Source organism: Echinops telfairi, unplaced genomic scaffold (genome assembly GCF_000313985.2).
Source record: "Echinops telfairi isolate 266 unplaced genomic scaffold, ASM31398v2 ScPeMD7_7412;HRSCAF=8450, whole genome shotgun sequence".
In the NCBI taxonomy this organism is placed as follows: domain Eukaryota; kingdom Metazoa; phylum Chordata; class Mammalia; order Afrosoricida; family Tenrecidae; genus Echinops; species Echinops telfairi.
In genome coordinates this window covers 2,225,231-2,244,461 of record NW_022111312.1, presented here as the reverse complement: position 1 = coordinate 2,244,461, position 19,231 = coordinate 2,225,231, and the positions used below count along the sequence as shown (strand labels likewise).

Here is a 19,231-nt window from a genome sequence, read left to right as displayed (position 1 = left end):
CTCTTCAGAATGTTCCCACTCACCCTGCTGCCAATTCCTGCACCATTTCAGGGCCCCCAGGAATACCAGGGACCTCAGTGGGGAAGCCCTGGCCCTGCCAGGAGCAACGCCTAGGTAGTCTCTCCCTCCTCCTGTGTGCCACAACCTTCCTGGTTAAGGTCACGTTTGAAGTACTGGCCACGGCTCGGCCCCACCCATGGACCACCAGGGGAAAGGAATCAAGACTGGGGACTGAGCCCAGACAGAATGGCTGTGCCCATAGCAATGACCATGGGTAGGGCAGGGCTTTCTCCCCCTGGCCTCAGGTTTCTGCCCCAGGGAGAATTCCAGAAGTGCCTTATTGAGAGCCAGAGGCAGGGCGGGGCCTCTCTTCTCTCCGGAACAAAGGCCTGCTCTGGGCAGGACCTAAGACAGACTGGCCAGCCGATTGTCTGCAGCCTCTTGGTGTCCAGGGGGCTGCAGCTTCTCGGACTCAGGTTGGTTTCTGCTGGGTGACCTTGGGCAGGGATGCTTCTGTGTACGGCTCCTGAGCCTCAGTTTGCCGACCCTAGCCTAACCGCTCTGAGAGAGAAAGGTGCGGCTGCCCACTTCTGTAGAGACTGACAACTTGGATGTCCTGTGGGTCAGTTTGCCTCTGTCCTATGGGGTCATTATGAGTGGAAATTGATTCAGCGGCCATGGGAAATAAGGTGAGATCAGGTAAGGCTCCTTGCTCCACCATGTGTCTGCCAGTTTTGTCGTACGGTGGTGGCTTGTGTGTTTCTGTGATGCTGAAAGCCGTGCCACTGGTATTTCCAATACTGGCAGGGTCACCCGAAGTGAACAGGCTTCCACAGAGCTTCCAGACTGGGAACAGGCTAGGGAGAAAGAGGAGGCAGTCCACTTCAGAGGACTCAGCCGCTGAAAACCCTGTATGGACAGCACCCACACGTTGTCCATGAGGACGAGGAGGGGCTGGGCTTCCGGGTGGCTATGAGTCCATCTAACTCCTAACAAGGCCCCTAGTGGTACAGCGTGCTGAACTACAAGCCTAAAGGTGGGAGGTTCAAAGCTACCCAGTGATGCCGGGGAAGAAAGGCCTGGTGATCCGCTCCATAAAGCCCTTTGGGATTGCTGGCCATTGTCCTCCAGTGGATTGGACTCCTGGAGCCCCCGCATGCGCAGAGCAGACCTGCTCCATGGGGGTTTCGAGGCTGCAGCCTTTTGGGATCAAGTCTTGTTTCCAAGGCCCTGCTGCATGGGTTTGAACTGCTCACCTTCGGGGTAGTGTCCACTTGCACAGCCGGGAAAACCCGATGGCGCAGTTCTGCTTTGTATCACAAGGGGGCGCCCTGAGTCAGAATGGACCCGACAGCAGCGGGTTTAAGGACTAGAGCAATGGTTCTCAGCCTTCTTCATGCCAGCAGCGGGTTTAAGGACTAGAGCAATGGTTCTCAGCCTTCTTCATGCCGTGACCCTTTCAGACAGCTCCTCAGGTGGTGGTGACCCCCAACCATAACATTATTTTCGTTGCTACTTCATCACTGTCATTTTGCTACTGTGATGAATCATCATGTAACTATCTGATATGCGGGATGTATTTTCATTGTGACAAATTGAACATCATGAAAACATAGTGATTCATCACAAAAACAATATGTAATTATAATTCCCCGAAGTGTTGTTTTACCTCCGATATCGCCGCTTTCAACACAGTAGCTGCTTTTTACACATGCGTGACTGGTCTGCATAAGCACATTATGGCGCCAACCCTGTCACATACACCTGTATTTGTTCGGAGTGTATGTGATGGGGCTGGCGTGATGATGTCATCATGCCGGGTACTCATATGTGGGCATATGTACATGTGGGTGGACCTGCCTGGGGACGGATAGAGGAGTGGTGTCTTGGTTCCTAAGACCATCGGAAATGTGGGCTGCAACCCACAGGTTGAGAACCGCTGAACGAGGCGCTGGCCTTGCAGCCCCCACCAAGGCAGACAGGAGGTGCCCATTTTTGGATGTGAACACTGAGGCACTGGGAGGTGGGTGAGGGAGGGTCTTGCCCACTGTGTCTGTGTAGTAAACAGCAGGGTGGGCTCTGAGCCTGAGCGTTGGCCCCCGTCCCGAGAGGATGAACCATTCTGCTGGAGGTCCATGAAATAAAGTCTGCAGGGAGTGGAGTGCGTTAAGCTCAGGGCCATACCCTCTGACCTTGGCGGCCAGCAAGTTGCCCTTGCCCACCCAGGGCTGTCCCGTCAGCTCCCTGCACCCTGGATCATCTTTTTCATCTTACACTTTGGAAAGGCAGAAACGGCCCCGAGACTTAGCTCTGCCCACCCCGCCCTCTCCAGGCCCTCTGGGTGGGCCCTCGCAGGGAGGTTTTCTGTCTGGAATGTTTGCATTCCTCACCACTCCTGTCTGCTCCTGGAAGCTGCCCACCCTCACTCACTGCCATCTAGGCCTTTCGGCCCCAGAGAGACCCTGTAGGACAGGGCCGAACTGCCCCTGTGAGAACTACAACTCCTTATGGGAGTAGAAAGCCCTGTCTTTCTCCCACGGAGTGGCTGGAGGTTTTGAAGGGCTGCAACGTGTAACCAGTATGCCACCAGGTCTCTGCCTCCCACCCTAGACTCCAACAACCCGAGGGAAAAGGCCCTAGGGTCCCCCCTCCCCCTTGCCCTCCTACCTCTGCTCCCCACAGAGGACAGCAGCTTTTGACCCAAAGTGGGCACAGTAATCCCTACCTCACAGCCTGGCTGTGAGGAAGGTCTGCTTCCTGTGCTCGCAGCGTGTTTCGTGACTGTTTCTCAGCCAGGAGGCTGAGCACGTCACTGTGTGCAAGGCCACCTTCTGTGCTTCCCCAGCAACAAGAATATCCCACTTTCTGAAGAGTGGAGAAAACCAATGGACTAATGGGCCGTGTGTGTGTGTGTGTGTGTGTGTGTGTGTGTGTGTGAGAGAGAGAGAGAGAGAGAGAGAGAGAGAGAGAGAGAGAGAGATTTAACTCAAGAACATGGCAGACACAGTTGTAGAATCGGGCAAGTCCTGTCCAAGCCCAGGCAGGCTCCAAGCCCGAGGGGTTAGATGTTGAGCTGGAAGCTCCTCCTGGCTTGAGTAGTTACGGGGGTTGGGGGGGTGAACCCCAAATAATTCACAAGTAGTCAATGCTCACGGAAGCAGGGGGACACAAGAAGTCTCAGGACACACTGCTTTGGGCAAATGTGCCGCACACGACCTCTTTAAAGGCCTCAGGTGCACCTGACCCCTGTCGTGATTTCCAAGCATCTCCCATGCAGGTACCAGTTGGACAATGAATAAGGAAGATCAGGGGAGAATCGATCCATTTTGGACGGGATGGTGTGGATGAGGAAGATTGAGAGTCCCAGGGACGGCCAGAAGAATGAAGCACTCTTGTTGGAACACGTGCCACCAGAATGTTCCCCTTAGAATGAAGGATGGTGTCGCAGGAAGCTACGAGCCAGTCAGGGTGCAGTATAGCACCGATGATGAAACACACAACTTTCCTCGAGTTCTTTAATGCCGACCCCCCCCCACTATCATGACCCCAATTCTACCTTAAAAAGCCAGCTAGACCAGAGCATGTACACGGGTACAGATAGGAGCTCTTGATACACAGAATCCTGGACAGATCAATCTCTCAGGGGTAGTAATGAGAGTAGTGATACCAGGAGGGGAAGGGGAAGGTGGGGAAGAAAGGGGGAACCGATCACAATGATCTACATATAACCCCCTCCCTGGGGGATGGACCACAGAAAAGTGGGTGAAGGGCGACATCGGACAATATAAGACATGAAAAAAAATCTTATAAATTATCAAGGGTTCGTGAGGGAGGGAGAGAAAGGGAGGGAGGGGGGAAATGAGGAGCTGATACCAAGGGCTCAAGTAGAAAGCAAATGTTTTGAGAATGATGATGGCAACAAGTGTACAGATGTGCTTGACACAATGGATGGATGGATTGTGTTAAGAGCTGTATGAGCCCCCAATAAAGTGATTTTAAGAAAAGAAGGGTGGCGAACCCTGGTCCCACATACCTTGGACCTGATATCGGGAGAGCCCAGTTCGGGGAAGAGGACCTGCTGTTTGGTAAAGTGGAAGGTCAGGGAACAGAAGAAGGGCCGGACTGGCTGGAACAGTGGCGCTGAATAAATTGTGGGGATGGTGCCGGGCAGGGGCTCCAAGTGGAATCCTGGACAGGCCCTCAGATGTCTCCTCCATCTGATAGGGACCCACCCGAGGTCAGGGACCCTGCGCCCACCCGCTCGCTTGAAATGCTTGGGCGAGCGGGCCAGGAGGTCCCAGTGAAGAAATGGGCCCACAGAACCCCCCCACCCTGAACCTCTATTCAGGCACAGCGACCCCCATTCTCCAGGTTGGGAAACTGAGGCCCGTCTCTGGGATGGACGCGGTCCTGGGCTGGCGCAAGCGGTGGCCGGCGGGCGGCCGGGGGCGTGGTGGAACCTGAGCCGGGGGAGGAGACCGGAGGCCACGGGAGTCAGGAAGCGCCCGCTCCTGGCCGCCTGAGCCCGGCGTCCCGGACAGAGGTGAGTGTGGCCGCGGCACCGGGAAAGGGTCCGCGGGGACGAGATCCCCTCGCGCCCCTGGGGACGTCTCCGCTGCCCGTTCCGGGCGCGAGGCCCCCGAGGCTCCACGTCCCTCCCTGGCTGGGTTGCGGGAGGGGCGGGCGCTGGCTGCCCCTCGGGGGCCCTTGGGTGTGCACCCCAGCTCCAGGCCTGGCTTTATCAGCTATAAAATGGGCACCCATGTGGCAGGCAGGTGTGGGGAAGGGAGGTCCCTGGAGCTACGAGCCTCAAATTCACCTTGGGCTTTAGAAAGAGGGACTGGGAGGCCCAGGGTTTGGCCGGTGGGCAGGACTGATGGTGAAGTAGAGAAGCTTCCAAAGGCCAATTCATGGTTAGTTACTGAGCCCCAGAGAGATGCCCCCCACCCCACCAATCCATGAAAATCTTAAACCCATTTCTACCCCTGAGACTCCAGGGAGGCCACTGAGGGCTAGGAGGAGGCCACCCACTTTGCTCACCCCCAGGGAGATAGCAGCAGACACTGGCCTGAGCTGGCTACCACCCCATGTGGCCTGTCTTAGCACACCCCACCCCACCCCACCCCTCTCTCTCTCCTCCCCATTGTACAGGTGAGAAGATTGAGGCCCAGTGGGGACAACACAGAAGGGTGGGGCTTAAACCCAGGGCTGTCGGGCTCCAGTGCCCTGTCCACCACCCCAGGTGCCCTGCTCTCAGCACCAGCTCTGCCCACCAGGGCCAAGCCCATAGGGGTGCCCACCCAGGGACACCGGACTTGTCCTGTCCCCTCTTTCGCCCCGCTGACTCAGCATCTAAAACCAGGGCCTCTGCTGGGGGCGGGGCAGGGGACTCAGTCTGGGACCCTGACATTCTGAGCGAATGCCTTGTGTGGGGGAGCTGTGGTCTGGTATGCTAAGAGCCACCTTGGATTGAAGTTTACTGCCTAAGCTGGGAGTTGGGGGTGAGGGCAGGAGGTGACTGAGCAATTGCCTCGGGAGGGAGGGGGTGCTGACCTCTTTAGGGCGACCCAGGTCACCTTCAAGGTAGGATGGTCCAGGGATTCAGAGCAGGACCTTGTAGGATGGGATGAATCCCTGTTTTTGTGATGTGTGTGTGTGTGTTGGGGGTGGAGGAGGGCTTTAGTCCCTTTGCTCTCTGAGCCTCCTGTCCTTCAGCTGTGCAAGCAGTCCTGGGGTCTCAGTAGTCATGTGTTGGGCTGCTAACCTTAAAGTCAGTAGTTCAAAACCACCAGCTCCTCGGTGGGAGAAAGACCAGGTTTCTACCCCGTAAAGAATTACAGTCTTGGAAACCCACGAGGGCAGTGCTAGCCTGCCCTAAAGGGTCACTGTGGGTTGGAATTGACTTGGTGGCAGTGAAAGAGTGCCCCTCCCTGGGCTGTCACGAGAGGGGAAGACCCCCAAGGAGGAGTGTGGGCCTGGGACGATGTTCAGTCAGTGTTAGCTATCCTTAACGCTTCTTGATGTTGCTAGTGCTGCGCCCACAATTTTCTTAACAGCAGTTCTCTGAGAAAGCAGTGGGAACCGGGAAGGTGGGGGACCGTCCCCCTCCTTTTCCACCTTTATTGGTAAGGGGAGGGGGGAAAGTAGAGGGAATTATGACTTCCAAACACTACTGACCATGCTTGTGAAGCCAGGGGGGCTTATTTTCAAACAGAGGTGTACCAGCTTTAGGGAGTGTGTCCCCAAGGACAGAGTGTGGGTGTGTTACTAAGGGCTCTTGGGGACTCGATGATGCCTTCGAACTGGGAAGGGGCTGGGGTGAGGGCCTCTTCCACCTCAGCCTGTGGGAACCTGGCCTCAGCCGCCTACTCCTCCCCGCTGCAAGTTTCCCTGGAAGCTGACATGCCCTCCCTGGGTGACTGGTTCCAGCTTAGCGTCTACGGGAGACCGGAGGCGGGAAGAAGGACTGCCTCTTCTTCGACCCCACTGCTGCCCCCTGGGACTGAGATGACCCCCTGGGCTGCCCCCTTTCTCACCAGTGGTGTCCCCCTCCCAGTGCCCAGCACCCACACCTGACTTGGGAGTCCCCAGCAAGGTGTATCTATAGGGCAGTGGCGTGGTCCGGACCTGCTGGTAAATGATGGTGGCCAGGAGACGACATCGGAGAGACGTGAGCAGGCGAGAGGCCCCGAAGGGCAGGAGGAAGGGGCTTGGTGGGGGAAGTGGCTTTGAGCCACGCCTTGAAGAGTAAATGCTGAAGCCAAGGAAGGGCAGAAGGGCAGGTGTTTGGGGGGGGGGGGGGGCAGGGAGGAAGGGCCCGGCAGAGGCCTGGCTGGGTGGATAAACTCGGGTGGAGCAGAGCATGGTCCCCCTTGCAGGTCCAGGAGGGGAAGAGAAAGGGCAGGGGTCAGGTAGGCTGGGGTCAGGTCAGCTCAGAGGCCCTACAAGTCCAGGCTGGAAGGGGCACGGCCAGATGCGTGGTGTCCAAAAGCAGCCCTGGTGGAGCAATGGGCACAAACCTGAAGTTCAGCGGTTCCAAAGCACCAGCTGTTCCTCGGGAAAAGAGGCTGTCAGCTGCTCTGAACAGTTAGTCTCGGCAGCCCACCTCGGGGCGCCACGAGTCAGCGCCGACTGGCGGGCAGTGAATTTGGATTTTGGTTTTGGTCTGCTCCCCTAAAGGCCGACAGTCTGGGAAAGCCACAGGGGCAGTTGCTCTCTGGCTATAGCAGCGGTTCTCAACTTGCGGGTCTCGACCCCTTTGAGGGTCAAACAACCCTTTCAAAGGCATCGCCCGATTCATCACAGTAGCAAAATGACAGTGATGAAGTAGCAACGGAAATAATGTTATGGTTGGGGGTCACCACCACATGAGGAGCTGTATGAAAGGGTCACAGCATCAGGAAGGTGGAGAACCACTGGGCTATAGGGTCGCCGCGAGGCAGCGTGGATTCGATGGCTGTGGTGTGGTGGGGGGTTTCGATTGTATTTCTCTCTGTGCTGAGTCGGAAGGAGTGGAGGATGCCAGCCAGCAGGTCGGGAGGCTGGGGAAGTCCTCCAGTGAGAGATGGGAGGCCTGGGAGTGAGGTGTGGAGAGCAGGTGGGAGTGGGGGAGGGGGAGAGCTGCTGGCCCAGGGCTCACTGTGCCTGGCACATCAAAAACTGGGGGGGGGAACCCAAAACAAACCCAAACCAAGCCAGTGGTCATGGCGTGGATTCTGATGGCGATGTGGCGTGCGCGTCGGTAGAGCTGGGCTCACAGGCCTTTCAGTGGCTGTTTGTTCGGAAGCAGTTCGCCACGCCTTTCTTCCGAGGCGCCTCTGGGTGGACCTGAACCCCCACGCCATCTTTTCCGTTTACACTACCCAAGCACATAGTAGGTGCTCCGTGAACGTCCATCACCCGGTGGCCCGGCTGAAGAAATGAAGTGATTTGCAGAGAGCCGAGCCCCTTGAACTCCTCTCTCTGTTGTTGGTGAGGCGGGAGACACCTGCCCCTGCTGCCTGCCTGCTTCAGTCTCTGCCCTTTGGACTCTGAGACAACCCCCTCCACCACCACCCCACCCAGCCCCTCTCCAAATCATGGGGATTGGGGATCGGCTTTTCTTCCTGGCCCAGGAGGAGTCTGAGGAGCTGGGAGCACATTTCATGCCAACAAGCCTCTGGAATGTTCTGCACCACCAAGCTGCAGTCAAATTCACCTGTTAACGATTAATTCAGATCTCTTGAGATACTTCTGGTCCCCGGCCCAGCGGCTGCCACTCTGAACTCTGGGTGCAAGGTCTCACCAGGCCGCAGCCATGGTATTGATGGGCGGAAACGAGCATTTATTGAGTATTTATTGTGCCGCCACGAGCAGAGCCAAGCACTCTCCATCAGGATATTTTGATGCAAATTGATTACCGAACCTGCTTTTGAGAGGAGGGCTGGGCAGCGAAGAGATTTACCCAGACTCTTTGAGCTGAGAAGGGGCAGAGGTGGGACCCGAATCCCATTTGATTCCGAAATCAACCCCTTCAACCTGCCAGCTGGCCTGCTCCTATTTATCTGGGTCCTCCCCGCGGTGACCCCCATGGCTCCAGGTGAGTTCTGGACAGACTGGGGCTCACCCCTTGCTGCTACCTCAGCGGGGGAGTTTGGGCAAGTCAGGTAGCCTCTTTGAGCCTCCGTTTCGCCCTCGGCCCAATGGGTTCTCTGATTCCATTTTGCAAGTGCTGTTCAGGGCACAGAGAGCCCTGGTGGCGGCATGGGTGATACACGGGCAACCACTCAACAAGGTCAGCAGTTCGAAACCACCAGCCGCTCCTCAGGAGAAAGATGAGGCTTTCTACTTCTGTAAAGAGTCACAGTCTCAAATCCACAGGGGCCGTTTCCCCTGTCCTGTCGGCATCAGCTCCGTCAATGGCTGTGAATTTGGCGTGTAGTTTGGTCCGAGGCACATGGGTGGGACTTCTTAAACACTCAGCACCCCCCCCCTTCTTTGTCCCTTCTCAGTGGCCCCTGGCCCCTAAGCCCGTTCCAGGGCAAGTTCTCCATTGGTACAACCCTAGGTTACCCTCAAGGAGCCCCTCTGTGGCCAGCAGGCAGGCGGAAGTGCTGGGGGAAAGCTGGACTTGCCTTTGGACAAGGGCTGGCTCAACTGCTACAAAGTCTGTCTGGTGGCTGTGGGCCTGTTTCCAGTTCACCCGATTGAAAGTTTGCAAACGAGGGCTGGAGCCGGCTGTCCCAGTTCAGTCCCCTCACCCCTTGGTCTCAGTGTTCCGGTCTGTAGAGTGGGGGGCACAACAGTGGCCACCTCACTGCGTGGCTGTGGGGTTGGCAGCAGTCCTGTATGGGGGGCGGGGTGGGGCTGGCACGATGCTGACTTCCCACCTGGGTACCAGGGCTTACCTGGCTCTAGCCAAGCCCCCCGACAGTGATGGTCACCGGGAAGGCCGTGAGCGTTTATGGGGTTGTCTCTCCACCTCCATAGGAGATGGGCAAGGGAAGGAGGCTAGGTCTCACTGGATGGTTAAGGAAACTGAGGCTCAGAGAGGGAAGCCGCTTACCCAGGGTTGCCCCGCAGAGCTGGACCTAGAAGCCAAAGGCCCAGTGACTGAGCCCAGGGCTCCTTCCTGTGGGCTGGGTGCTGTGGGGAGGCTGGGCTGCCCCCAGAGGCCTATCCCTGTGGACTGCGAACTGGAGGAAGCCTCGAGTTCCTGAAAAGCTGGGTGGCTACCTCCGCTTCCTGCCTGGAAAGCCAGCTTCCATTTGTCATCCTCTTGGAGTCTGACCCCCGCCACCCCCACCCCCCCACTTGTTGCTGATAGGTGGGGTCTAGAAAAGGCAGAACCCCTCTGTTCCTGGGGTTGTCAACCCAGATTTACTGGAGGTCAGAATGCCACCAGCCTGTGCGTGTGTGGATCTGTGTGTGTTTGGTGGGTGGGGGACCGGGCATTATTCCAGCCGCTACTCTGCCCTGGCCTGCCCCGTCTTGGGTGCCCCTTGTCCCATGAACTGTCCCTGTGACTGGGCATGAATGAGGAAGGGAGGCCAGGCCATCACCTTTGCTGTGACTCCACACTTGCTTCCCGGGTCGGCTCTGCATGGAGCCTGGGACGCTGCCTGCATTTGTGACCCCAGGCAGCTCACCCCATCCCTCGGAGGGAGCCCGCCTTCTCCTCCTCTGTGAGGGAGGCCACGTGGCAGGTCTGCTTGGGTGAGGTCAGGGGTGGGGAGGGCTGAGGGTGGGGGCAGGCAGGGAGGAGAAGACAGATGGACCATTGAGCAGATGGGAGTACCCTTGTTTTTCTTTGGGTGGTGAGTAATGGCTGCCCCTCCCGCCCACCCTGCCCACCCCTCACAAAGGGGCCCTTGGTCTTACTGGGCACCTCTTTCCTTCCTGGGGTGGAGTGGCCTGGGCTTCACCCCACTGACCAGGTGGGCTGAAGACTTCTGGGATAGCTGTGTGTGTGTGTATGTGTATATGTGTGTTTATGTATGTATGTGTGTGTGTGTGATGGGAGGACCCAACATCTCCTATGCATGCCCTGCATGGGCTCAGAGGAGACCCCTGTGGGTGAGGGTGGGGTGGTAGGCGTGGGGCCGAGGACATAGGGGGCAGTCAGCTGAGTTTACCCCCACCTCCCTCGACATGGTGGGGGCATAGGGGGTGGAGGCTCAGGAATGCCTATAGAGCAGTGGTTCTTAACCTTCCTCATGCCACGACCCTTTCATTACAGTCCCTCATGGGGTGGTGACCCCCCCCAACCATAAAATTATTTTCGTTGCTACTTCATCACTTGTCATTTTGCTACTGTTCTGAACTGGGTGACCCCTGTGAAAAGGTCATTCGACCCCCCAAAGGGGTCTCGACCCACAGGTTGAGAACCACTGCTGTAGACCAAGTGAAGGAAGGAACGATGGGGGTGGGGTGGGGAGGGAAGGCAGAGCAGGCAGCAAGGCAGGGGCCCTGGAGGAAGCCAGCTGCTTGGAGAGCACGCTCGCTCAGCCTGCTGAGCAGGCCAGTGGCTTGGCCTTGGTGAGCCTCCGTTTCCTCATCTTCAGATCGGACTCACCATAGCCGTCGCCCTCACAGGTGTGTGTGGGGCCTGGTGGATCAGCAAGCCTGGCACACAGTAGATGCTCAGTAAGGCCTCGGGTATTGGGCAGAGGGAGGAGGATTTGCCGGACAGAGCTGTTGCCCCGGGAGAGGATGTCGCCTGCCTTTGATCCTGCTCCTCGCTCTTCAAGGAGGCCGGTCCCAGTGGTTGACGCAGCCAGCACATGGCTGTCTCTTGAGCAGCGACTCTGTTCTAGACCTCGGGCACCCAGGGGTCCTCCCCACCTCCCTGGAGCCTCTTTCTGAACTCCCTGCCTCCCCGACACAGCCCTTCAGGGCTACCGTTTATGAAGCTCGGACACCCGTGGTGGTCAGGCTTGGAGAGTCCAAGAAGCGGAGGCTCAGGAGGGGTCGTGAACCTCTCAGGGTCAAATGGCTTCTGGTGACAAAGTCAAGATTTATATTCCGAGCCCCTATCCTTGCAGCATCCCCCTCCCCCCCAAAAAAAGCATCTGGGAGCTCCCAAGGGGCCAGGGTTGAGAACGGTGACTCTGGGAACCTACAGTTAGGATCCAGGCCACACCCCTTTCTCTTTGGACCTCAGCTGGGTCCCGCGGCTCTCCGAGCCTCAGTCTGTTCATCTGAGCAGTGGGCACAGTGATGATGGGGGCCATTATTAGCCCCTGACGAGTGGGTTGCTTGTCTCCCGGCCACTTCCCCTTCCGGGCATCCTCCTGATGTTCGAGTTATCCTTGTGGCCGTTGTGTTGAGCCTGCTGACCCTCAGGCTAGAGTGTTTCACTGGGACACGGTGTCCATCACCCCATCTTTCTTCCTAGTCTTAGTCTGGCCACTCACAGCCAACCAAGCAAAAACCCACTACCCACTCCCAGCGACCCTAGAGGACAGGGTAGAACTGCCCCTGCGGTTTCCGTGACTCACCCTTTCCGGGAGCAGAACGCCCCGCCTTTCCGCCTCAGAGCTGCTGATGGCTTCGAACTGCTGACCTGGTGGGTAGCAGCCCAACGCTTGGCCACTGTGCCACCAGCGCTCCTCTGAGATGTGTCCGTCACGAGTGGCCCCGCGCGGCTGTTTGTCACGTGGCTCCCCCCACCGCCACCACATGCACGCAGGAGCCACCGCAGGAGGACAGGCTGACGGGGGTGGGGGTGGGGAGCGGGGCAGCAGTGGCACAGGGGATGGGTGTTTGATCAGTACCATCCCCCTCCCTCACCTGCACGCTCCTGGGACTCAGCTTGTTTAGCCGGGCATCGCACTTGACAACATGGTGCTGCAAGAGCTGTTACGGGGATGAAGCAGACAGAAGGCGCTGGGTCACGGGGGCCCACGTGGGGGTGGCTTTTCTCCATCCAGCGGGCGCTGTGGATGGCGGGGTGCCCAGGTTGGCCCCACTCTAGCCCTAAGCAGACACAGCAGCTGACTGCCAGGGTGGGCTGGGGGCAGGCTGGGGCAGACAGGATCCCAAACCGGTTTTCTGTTACCTGGGGCCCCCTCTGGTGCTAACCAACCCACCCCCCTCACCCCACACAGTCTGCTCTTTGCTCACATCTGGGGCCTCAGGGACTTTTGCACACACAGGGCAGGGGTGGGGGTGGGGATGAAGCAGGGCATCCATGAGTGGGTGGTGTCCTGTCCTCTCTGAGCTCAGCCTCCAGGCTGGGGGCTGGGCCTTCGCTGTGGAGGGTGGCAGGGAGCTGAGGAAGGCGAGAACAGAAAACTTTATGAGGCAGGTGCCCAGCAGGGGCTGAGAGCCTGGTCAGGGGGCTAGGACTTGTGGGTGCTAGCCCTGCCATGGCCTCTGCAGGTGCAGAGGGACTGTGAACCCCGCCACTAAGCAGCTGCCCTTCTCCAAGATGGATGGTACCAGCAGCCCCTCTTCCCACCTGGGCAGCCACCGTAGGGTGTGGGGGTGGGTGGGGTGGGGTGGGGGTTGTCAGCTGCTCCCAACTCATGGTGACGCAGGCCCAACAGAACAGCACACTTCCCGGTCCTTCCTTGGATCCCCGCCCTGTGGCCAGTCCCTCCTCACGCCCCTTCTCCAATCCGAGGCAGCCACGAATCCACTGGCTGCCCCTAACCACTAGCCCACCGTGGAGATCTGGAAGCTCCCTGTTGGCTGATGTTCCGAAACCCAGCACCAGACCTTTTTCCTGCTCCGCCTCCGTCTGGTGGCACAGTGGGTAATGCACCACACTGCTCACGGCAAGGTCGGCAGTTCAAAACCACTCGCCGCTCCTCAGGACAAAGAAAAGGTTCTCTTTCTACTTCCATAGAGAGTGGTGGTCTCAGAAACCCACGGGGGGGGGGGGGGCAGTTCTGCCCCGTCCTATGGGCTCGCTGCGAGGCGGAATCGACAGGAGGGCAGGGAGTGAGTGATCTTAGTCTGGAAGCTTCGTTGAGACCTGTTCACTGCAATTCACAAGCCCTCACTGAGGGACAGGTGGTGGCTGGGCGTGAAGTGCTCGACCTGGAATCGAACCGGGGTCTCTGGCCTATAAAGTGAGCATTCCACCGTGGAACCACTGCTGCCTCTTAATACGGCATGGGGCTGTGTGCCAGACCCTGCACTAAATCCTTTCCTGGCTCAGAGAGGGGCAGTGACTTGCCCAATACCCCTGGTCCCGTGCCCCTGGTGTTCCGTCCTTCAGGCTGCCGTCTTGGGTTGAGTAGTCAACATCCCTGTGTATTAACAGACCGGAACCGAGTTTTGTAGGGCCCCCTTGGCGGTGACCTTTCAGGGGCAGACCACCAGGCCTTTCTTCCAGGGCACCGCAGAGTAGGTGCAAGGGGCCACCCTCTCAGTTACCAGCAGGGCACAGATGGTGCCACCGGGGAACCTCCTAGTGGTCTTTGTTGCGTTCACAAAGGAGGGCCCCCATTACCATATCTGACTCCAGGACAGCAAGAAGCCCCCTACCGATTGGTTGTCACCCCCCACTCCCCTTCTCCAACCTGAAGGCAACCACTGATCCACATGCTGCCCCTTGGGTTGGCCCGCTCTGGACATGTCTTGTAAGTGGGCTCACACGCTATGACTTGCTGTTTTTGGAAGATGCGGGGTACAGGCTCCTAACGGTGATGCCACGCTGCCTCCTGGGTGGGACTCTTCTTCCAGGGCCAGGGGCCCTGAGAAATAATGGGGTCCCTGTGAATGCTGGGAGGGGGTCCACATGTACTGCTCACATCCCCCGGGATCGAGTGCCTGTGATGGCCACATTGACTGTCCTGTGAGAGCCTCCATGAGTCACTGCAGCCCTGCCCTTGTCTGGGTGGTGTGAGTGTCGGGGCACCCTCCCAGTCGGGGGGGACCCAGTGGGACACTGAGGCTCTGTCTGCTCTGGACAGGTAGCCTCTGTGCAGCAAACAGGAAGCGGGCTGGGCTGAGACCTGCTAGGTAAATACAGGCTAGCCGGGAAGGTGCCCAGCATGGCATGATGCCCCCCACTGCCTTCTGCCTGGGAGCCCCGGGGAGTCTGGCAGGCAGCAGACTTTGCCTAGCCAAGGGACTCAGTTCCCAGCGGCGACTGCCCTGTAGTGACTGCCAGAGGCCACCTCCCAGGCTCCGGGCCAGTCACCATCCTCACTGGTACTTAATACCTTCCTTGGCCCTCTGATTCTCTGTTCATCTCCCCCACCCCCAACACTCCTTCCTGTCCAAGACTAACCCACTGAAGAGCTTGGCTGAGTCTCCTGAGGGCGGGGCAGGAAGTAGAGCCTCAGGCTTGGGGGGAGGGGCTCTAGAACAGAGGGAGGGGGAAAGCATGCTGGGGGGGCTGGGTCCCACTGGGCTCCAGGCACCTCCCCTCCTGCTGGCCTGTTCTTCCTCCCATCTCCCCATCCACCTTCCACCCACCCACCACCTGTTCACCTTCCCTTCCACTCACTCACCCACCCACCCACTGCCCACCTATCATTCTCTTTTCATCCTTCTACTCATCTGCCTACCGAGCCATGCAACCTCCCGTCCATCTGCCCATCCATCCATCCATCCATCCATCCATCCATCCATCCATCCATCCATCCACTTACCTACCCTCCCACCTTCCTACCCATATTCTTTCCACTTGATAACCCATCTATCCAGCCACCATTGCCTACCCACCCTCCATCCATCCACTCACTCATCTACTTCTAAATCCTTTACCCCTACCTATCTTCTCTTCCACCCACTCACTCACCCATCCATCTATCCATTTTATTCACCCACCCAGCGGCCCACCTATCCACCTTTTCATCCATTCACTCACCTCCTTTCCACCCACTGGTCTGCCCACCCAGCCTACCATCCATCTAGTTGTCCATCCACCCACCCACCCATCCATCCATCCATCCATCCATCCATCCATCCATCCATCCATCCATCCATCCACTTATCTACCCTCCCACCTACCCATCCACCTTCCTCCCACTCACCATTCTGATCTCCATTCTGACCTTCACGGCACCAGATGTGGAGAGCCAACTCCAGAGGAGGTGGATACAGTAACACAAGCAGATGGCAAGTTGAATCAGAGACGTTCTCTGAAGGGAGGGACCCTCAACTCTGAGTGTAGGCACATGGGCCTCCTCTCGCTCAGGGTCCACGAGGGCTGCATTGAGGGAGTGCCCTGTCAGGTGGCCCTGAGCCCCCAAGCCCAATCTATAAATTCCTCTTCAGACTCAACACATGCAATGATGCTGAAATCAGGCCTGTGGGTAGAAAGTCCTGTGGATCCAGTGACTGTGGAAGCATCTCAGCGCTGGCGTGGGTCTCCACGTGGCTTCTCCATCACCAGGCCTCTGGCTGGGATCGGCGTGGTAGAGAATAAGTGTGTCCCTCCTCCAGGGAGGAAGATGGGACTTCCCAGAATCCTCAGGAGAAGGCCATGCCCACACAGAGGCATTGATTGGCTATGACCTGATGGAGAGGCTAGACTCCACCCCTTCATTCAGGTTGCCACACGTGGGGTCAGAGAGGTTACAGTGTTGGGGTTGTCATTGATAACCTGAGACAAAATGTACATGGACCGTTGGGTGGAAAACTGATGAGCTGCTCCGTCAACCTTCCCCACCCCTCACCCCTCACCCCCTGTCATAATAAAAAGCTTCAGCAGGAGGCAGCCAGGGAAGGAAGCATGTTCTGGGTTCCAGGAACAACCAGGCAGCGGCTGGGACTGGGAGGAAAGGCCCCTCTGTGGTAGAAACGGTTAAGCCCACCGCTGCCAACTGGAAGCTGGAGGTCTGCCTCCACCCTGTCGCAAGGCGGAAGAATGGCCTGGCAGACTGCACCGAGCCATTGGAAACGCGATGGGATGCTTCTGCTCTGTCATTCAACGGGGTTGCTGCAAGCCATCAAGGGGTCCCCTTGAGGGATATGGTGTTGGCTGCCTTCCCTGAGGGCCACGTCTGTGGGTGCCCTTCCTACATGTCTCCCCACGTGCTGTGCACACCGGCAGCGCTCCACAGATGTGTCATGACCCCGGATGGAGGAGCCCGGGATGGAGGAGCCTGGGAGGCACGACCCCTGGGGTAATGACCTTGGTTGGCTCGGCCCTGCCCAGACTTGCCCCCGGACTTAAGCGGCTTTTCTTCGTCACGTCATCAGGAGGATGGGATTTGAGAAGCCAGTGCCAGGGTTTCCATGAGATCAGCAGAGCTAGGGGTGGGGGTGAGGCTGGGCACCTCTTCCAACCCTCTGCCTGGACAGGGAGGGAGCCGGAGGCGGCCAGTCACTTTGAATCTGAGTTCTCAGAGGGACAGCGGTGCCTGACCTTTGATTAACCCTGTGATCGGCTGCTCCCTGGTGGCATGGGTGGCTTGCACTTGGCCTTGAAGGTTCATGTGCCCAGGGATGCCTTGGAAGAGAGGCCTGGCGAACCTTTTCTCTCCAGACCACGGCCGAGACCCCTGTGTCCCCCGAGTCACCAGGATTTGGATTTCATGTGACAGCAGGGATTGGAGTTTGAGTTTCCTATGTGCCAGGCTTGATGGCCCTGTCGGGTAAACATTGAACTCCTGACCATAAGGCCGGCGGTGCAAACCTACCAGCCTCACTGAGGGAGAAAGCTGAGCCCCGGAAGCCCTCTGTCGGCCTGCTGTGAGTTGGGGTCAACTCCATGGCAGGGGTGGGTTGGGGCTCCTATGTGCAAGCACTTGGGAGCCCGGATGACGCAGTGACTACAAGTTAGGCTGATAACCACCAGGTCAGCAGTTCAAAACCACCAGCCACTTGCAGGAGGAAGATGGGGCTTTCTACTCCCTCACAGAGTGACAGTCTCAGGAGTCCCTCAGGGGCAGGTCTCCACTGCCCTGTAGGGTCTCTGTGAGTTGGCATTGGCTCCCTGGCTGTGAGCTCAGTTTGGAGTTTTCCTTTCTGGCCATGCCCCTGGTGCCCAGAGCCCAGCTGTCCAGTCGGTTCCGACCCATAGTGACCCAGGTGACAGTGTAGAACCGTCCCTGTAGGGCTGCCTCCTCTTTATGGACTTGTCTTTGCTGAAGCCTTGGCTCTGGTGGGGTCGCAGGGTGGGTTTGAACAGGTAATCTCCTACCCAGCCGAGCAAAGAACCCAAACCCACTGCCATGGAGGCGATGCCCACTCAGCGTGACCCTAGAGGACAGGGTGGACCTGCCCCTGTGGGTTTCCGAGGCTGTAACTTTGTAGGGGAGGAGGGAGCCTCATCTTTCTCCCGCTGAGCGGCTGGTGGTTTCAAACTTCAGACTTTGCAGCTTTGCAGCCCAACGCGCATGCACTACGCTCCTGAGCACCTGTTGTCGCGCCCGCAGGAATCCTGAATATCTGGGGGAGCTGACACACACATGAATGGATTTCCATTCTGCTCCTGCCCCGGCCCTCTCCCCTGCCCTCCCCCAGCCTGCCCCGTGTGCACACCCTCGCCTCACTTTCGGCGTGGGAGGTTCCGCAGGAACAGGGCGATCTGAACATGGCCCAGGACTACAGCAGATCACCGAGTGGAGGATGACGACATCAGTGGGTCACTGCCCAATGACGTCATCGCATCCCTGCCAAACCGCGGGACATCCTGGCCCAGCCCAGTTGGCTCATAACCTTGACCCTGCCGGGTGGCCAGCTTTGCTCTCATCCACACCTGGCCGACTGCCAGCCGTCGTCGATGGGCGCACTGGTCAGATAGAAGCTTTACTCTGTTGTGAATGGGAAATGTCAGAGAGGGGATTGCAGGGAAGTGGGGAGGCGGGGTCTTCGAGAAAGGGCTTGCATGCTGACAACAAACATTCGGAAAACCGCTTAAATGAAGGCGTCTGGCACACGGAGGTGTCTGTGTGTGGGTGTGCAACACACGCTCGCGTACAGTCCGTCCCCGATGCCCCGCGTGCAGATCCTCTGTCCGCGATGCCCCTCTCCCCCTCACCCCAGTCTGGCTTCAGCTTGGAATGTGTAATAACAGCCTACAGGGCAAATTGGAACAGGGCAGGCACTGCTTGCCCGACCACAGAGCACAGGGCCGGATTTGGGGAGGAACTTGCCTCCGGGTAGCAGAGCGGCCTCGTGCGCATGCGCAGGCCTGCTAGCTGGTGCGCCCTCTCAGGGGGGCTTGCGGGTGGAGCATTGGGGGCCTCTAGGAGCCTCTGGCTTTCTCCCCTGTGAAAAGGGGAGTTTTAAGGCACCCTGGTAGCATCGTGGTTACCTGTTGGGCAGGTAACCCAGAGGTCAGCAGTTCGAAACTGCCATCCCCTCCGAGGGCAAAAGATGAGGCTTTCTACTTTGCCCCCCTTGGAGTTATAGTCTCGACAACCCACAGGGGGTAGTTATAAGTTCTACCCCACCCTGTAGCCACTGGGTGTTAGTCAACAGCCGTGAGTTTTGGAGGTTTTTTTTGGGGAAGGATCCCTGGGTTAACACAAGCTGGTCTGATCACCACAAGGTTGGAGGTTCAAGCCCATGTGTTGGCACTGGGGGGTGGGGAAGCCTGGCAATTGACTCAGCCGAGAAATTGGTCCGTGAACACCCCCACCCAGCACAGTTCTGCCAGGAGGGGCCTCTGTGATTTGGGGTCGATTCCACTGCTACTGGTTTTGGGTTTTCTGTTGGCAGAAGAGGGGGCATGCCCCACCCTCATCATCCCGACTCCGGGGTGACTCCAGGATCCACGGAAGGACGGGTGAGGGTTGAGCCCCAGGGGCCAAGTAGGGAGGTTCCCCCACTGACTGCCCTTGGG

The 19,231-nt window shown here is 58.1% G+C and overlaps 1 protein-coding gene across 1 annotated transcript in view; it reads left to right on the top strand.

Moving 5' to 3' along the window:
* Positions 1-19,231, top strand: part of TRPV4 (transient receptor potential cation channel subfamily V member 4) — a 52,413-nt gene that overhangs the window by 1,414 nt on the left and 31,768 nt on the right. The gene's annotated exons all lie outside the window — the stretch shown is intronic.